This window comes from Monodelphis domestica, chromosome 1 (assembly GCF_027887165.1).
Source record: "Monodelphis domestica isolate mMonDom1 chromosome 1, mMonDom1.pri, whole genome shotgun sequence".
NCBI classification, from domain to species: domain Eukaryota; kingdom Metazoa; phylum Chordata; class Mammalia; order Didelphimorphia; family Didelphidae; genus Monodelphis; species Monodelphis domestica.
Window position 1 is genome coordinate 223754333 of NC_077227.1, and position 5458 is coordinate 223759790.

The following is a 5458-nucleotide window of genomic DNA, read 5'->3' on the forward strand; positions in this document are numbered from 1 at the left end:
GCTCAGCAGCAAGAACTAGAAAGAGATATCCCATTCAAAATTACCCAAGACAAAATAAAATACTTAGGAATCTATCTCCCGAGACAAACACAGGATCTATATGAACACAACTACAAAACACTTTCCACACAACTAAAACTAGACTTGAACAATTGGAAGAACATTAACTGCTCATGGGTAGGACGAGCCAATATAATAAAAATGACCATCCTACCCAAACTCATCTATCTATTTAGTGCCATACCCATGGAACTTCCAAAAAATTTTTTTACTGATTTAGAAAAAAACATAACAAAGTTCATTTGGAAGAACAAAAGATCAAGGATATCCAGGGAATTAATGAAAAAAAAACACAAAGGAAGGGGGTCTTGCAGTCCCAGATCTCAGACTATATATTATAAAGCAGCGGTCATCAAAACAATTTGGTACTGGCTAAGAGACAGAAAGGAGGATCAGTGGAATAGACTGGGGGCAAGCAACCTCAGCAAGACAGTATATGACAAACCCAAAGATCCCAGCTTTTGGGACAAAAATCCACTATTTCATAAAAACTGTTGGGAAAATTGGAGGACAGTGTGGGAAAGATTAGGCTTAGATCAACACCTCACACCCTACACCAAGATAAATTCAAAATGAATGAATGACTTGAACATAAAGAAGGAAACTATAAGAAAATTAGGCGAACACAGAATAGTATACATGTCAGACCTTTGGGAAGGGAAATACTTCAAAACCAAGCAAGAATTAGAAAGAGTTACAAAATGCAAAATAAATAATCTGGATTACATCAAATTAAAAAGTTTTTGTACAAACAAAACCAATGTAACCAAAATCAGAAGGGTAGCAACAAATTGGGAAACAATCTTCATAAAAACCTCTGACAAGGGTTTAATTACTAAAATTTATAAAGAACTAAATCAATTGTACAAAAAATCAAGCCATTCTCCAATTGACAAATGGGCAAGGGACATGAACAGGCAATTCTCAGCCAAAGAAATCAAAACTATTAATAAGCACATGAAAAAGTGCTCTACATCTCTTATAATCAGAGAGATGCAAATCAAAACAACTCTGAGGTATCATCTCACACCTAGCAGATTGGCTAACATGACAGCTATGCAAAGTAATGAATGCTGGAGGGGATGTGGCAAAGTGGGGACATTGATTCATTGCTGGTGGAGTTGTGAATTGATCCAACCATTCTGGAGGGCAATTTGGAACTATGTCCAAAGGGCGATAAAAGACTGTCTGCCCTTTGATCCAGCCATAGCACTGCTGGGCTTGTACCCCAAAGAGATAATGGACAAAAAGACTTGTACAAAAATATTCATAGCTGCGCTCTTTGTGGTGGCCAAAAATTGGAAAATGAGGGGATGCCCTTCAATTGGGGAATGGCTGAACAAATTGTGGTATATGTTGGTGATGGAATACTATTGTGCTAAAAGGAATAATAAAGTGGAGAAGTTCCATGGAGACTGGAACAACCTCCAGGAAGTAATGCAGAGCGAGAGGAGCAGAACCAGGAAAACACTGTACACAGAGACTGATACATTGTGGTACAATCGAAGGTGATGGACTTCTCCATTAGTATCAATGCAATCCCTGAACAATCTGCAGGGATCTAAAAAAAAAATACTACCCACAAGCAGAGGATAAACTGTGGGAGTAAAAACACCGCTGAAAAGCAACTGCTTGACTACAGGGTTGGAGGAGATAAGACTGAGGAGAGACTCTAAATGAACACTATAATGCAAACTCCAACAACAGGGAAATGGGTTCGAGTCAAGAACACATGTGACAACCAGTGGAATCATGCGTCGGCTATGGGAGAGGGAAAGGCGGGGGGGGGGGGGGAGGGGAGGGGAGGAAAAGAAAACAATCTTTGTTTCCAGTGAACAATGTATGAAAACGACCAAATAAAATAATATTTAAAAAAAAAATGTGAATCAATGGAATACACTAGGGGCAAATTACCTCAGCAACCTAGTGTCTGATAAACCTAAAGATAAGAACTTACTATTTGACAAAACCTGCTGGGAAAATTGGAAAATGGTATGGCAAAAATTGGGTTTACATCATAATCTCACACCCTATACCAAGATAAGGTCGAAAGTGGGTATATGATCTAAACATAAAGAGTGACATTTTAAGTAAATTAAGGGAATGTAGAATAGTTTACCTGTCAGATCTTTGGAGAAGGGAAGAATTTATAACCAAAAATGAGATAGAGAATATTATAAGATATAAAATGAATAATTTTGATTATATTAAAATAAAAAGGTTTTGTACAAACAGAAATAATGTTACCAAGAAGACTGGGAAAAAATTTTAAAGAAATTTTTACTTATAAAGGTTTCATTTCTCAACTAATGCAAATTTATAAGAATCCAAGTCATCCCTCGCTTGATAAATGGTCAAAGGATATGAATAGACAGTTATCAGATAAAGAAATCAAAGCTATCAATAATCATTTGGAAAAATGTTCTAAAGCCCTCATGTTTAAAGAAATGAAAATTTAAACAACTCTCATGTACCACCTCACTCCTATCAGACTGATAGACAAATAAAATGATAAATATTGTAGGGGATGTGACAAAATTGGGACACTAATGCATTGTTGGTGGAATTGTGAACTTATCCAACCATTCTGGAGGGCAATTTGGAAGTATTCCCAAAGGGCTATAAAAGAATGCACATCTTTTGATCCAACAATACCACTCCTCGGTTTGTGTCCAAAGGAGATTTTTTTAAGTGGGAAAGGACCTGTTTATAACATTGATAACTGTTCTCTTTGTGGTCACAAAGAATTGAAAACTAAAGGGATGCCCCTTGATTGTGGAATGGCTGAACAAAATGTGGTATATGATGGTGATGAAATACTATTATGATATAAGGAATGATGAACAGGATTTCAGAAAGAGCTGGAAAGACTTGTATGAACTGACTTAGAGTGAAATAAGCAGAACTGGGAAAACATTGTACACAGCAACAGTAGTATTATGGAATGACAAAATATGATAGACTTTGCTACTACAACAATACAATAATCAGGAACAATTCTGAAGGACTTATTAAAAGGATGCTATCCAGCTCTAGAGAAAGAACTGCATAAATGTAGATAAATATATATGATTTAGTGCTTGTTTATCTGGGTATATGATTTGGGGGTTTGGTTTTATGATAAGATTATTTACTTATAAAAATAAATAATATGGAAATATGTTTTGCATGATAGTTCATGTATAACCTAGATTGAATTTCTTGTCACCTCCAAGAGGAAAAAAAAGGAGGGTGACAACATGAATCATATAACTTGGGAAAGCTTATGTTGAAATTTATTATTAAAATATAATAAAGATATAAAAAAGATTATTGAAAAGGTACATCATTGACCTCCTTGTTTAAAATCTTTCCTTACTCCTACCCATTCTCTAGAGAGCTGGCAAACTGATTTTTCTTAAGCAAATCAAAGAATGTCACTTCCCTATTTAATTCCAATGACTCTCTGTTGCCTCTAGGATTAAATGTCATCCTTTGTTTATTTTTAATGCCCTTTTACAGCCTTTCGTAAAGCTAGCTATCTATCCTGTGGACTCCCTCCTGCCAAGAGTTGTTCTGGAATTAGTTTGAACTGATTCATTTTATCTGGCCAGTTAAATTTTCAGTGAGCATTTGTATCTCAGAAATTGGTCAATTCTGCAATTTGTAGCTTGATTTAAAGCTTTTTTAAAGTTATCTAGATTCATGAAATGATGGGGAAAGTGTTAATAATGCAGATTTTTAATAAACGTGTCATGCATACTTTTTTCCTCTGTCAGTTGTCAAACTAATATATTGCTGTTCCTACACTCTGTGATACAGCAAACTGATTTCATCTCTATTCCTCACACATAGCAATTCATCTCTCATATCTATGCCTTTGCATTGCCTCCATTCTTGCCTGTGTTTGGAATGTATCCCCATTAACTTACACTTCCTTGGATAATTTTCTTCCTTAGAGGAACAGCCTAAGCACCACTTTCTACATCCTGTAATGTCCTGATCTTCTCCGATTGTTACTGGTCTTTCTCCAAAACTACTTTGTATTGAACTATTGTATATCTATTTGCATTTGTTCTCTTTATGTTTATTCTATATATCCTTATAGGTGTTGTGTACTTGTCTTCCCTTTTAGAATATACCTTCTGAGTAGGGCTTATCTATTAAATTCACTGAGGTTACAGGAGAGTGGTCTTGAGCTCATGAATTTAGGAATCATCTAGATATCACTAACTCCTAAGGAACAGTGGACTTAAGACCTACAAGAATCTTTAGAAATCATACAGTCCAGCACTTAGAATTTACAGTTTGGGCCCAGAAATCATTTGCTTACAAGTCAACTGTACTGGGGTTTCTTTTGACTAGAGAAGCATGATTATCTTACTAGTAGGGCTACTGGGTCTGGTGTCAGGATGACAAAGGAGAGTCCTTAGAGCCCTGGCCTTAGGTCAGGAAGGATTATCTGGGCACTTTACTCTTCTGTGATACAGTGAGACAAAGCAGAGCAAGCTCAAGCTTTCAGTGGGAGGACCCCAGTCACCTGCATTATAGAGACCAGGCCTGGGCTCCCTATATGATTTTTACCTGTGGGTAATAACCTGAGGAGGAGAAGGGAGACTAAGGAAATGGGTGAATAACAAATACTCAAAGACAGCAGGTTAAAACACATGGGGAGTTGGCGCAAACTATTTCCCACTGAGAATTAATGAGAAATATGAGGAATAAGAAAATACGCGGGGAGTCCCAATTCCTTAATGCCTCCTATGGTAATAGGAAGCATGAGGGCGACAGCATTGCTAGGAAAGAGATACAGTGAAGCAAGAGATGTAAGAGGAGAGGAGGGGAAGAGAGAGACGGAATTTGTGCTTGGTCCCCAGAATTTATTGGAGGTTTTAGGAATGTGGATTGGGAGGAGATCAATGAATACATAACATGACATACGTCTTAACATTGGTAGAATTGGCAATGACAAGATCAAAGAGGTGGAGATTAATCCAACACTCGCTTTGCAAATGAAAGTACTCCAAGCCAAGGCATGGCTGTCAACACCCTAATCCAACCCGCACTTTGCAAATGGATGTACTCTGAGCCAGGGCAGCATGGCCTTCAAGACCCAGCCCAAGAATTTTCCCATCCTATGCTAGTCCTTTGGACTGTCCCTTTCCATACAATGAACATTAAGAGGTCTGATCATGTGTTTGGTAAATGTATATACAGGATACAATATCAATACATCAATCATACTTTCCAGATGCTAACATGCCTGGTTTGCTACATGCATCAAGGGTGGTTGAAACAATCAACCAAGGGAAGGAGGTCTAACAGAAATTTTTCCTTTTAATGGTTATATTTAAGGGAATTTGGTTTGGATCAAGTATAAAACTGATTTTCAGAATCTCTCTTATTTTGCTTTTACCAG

The 5458-nt window shown here is 37.0% G+C and overlaps 1 protein-coding gene across 7 annotated transcripts in view; it reads left to right on the forward strand.

Annotated features, from left to right (window-relative positions):
- The window catches only part of LOC100015874 (cation channel sperm-associated auxiliary subunit beta), a 184448-nt gene that overhangs the window by 105810 nt on the left and 73180 nt on the right, over positions 1-5458 (forward strand). The gene's annotated exons all lie outside the window — the stretch shown is intronic.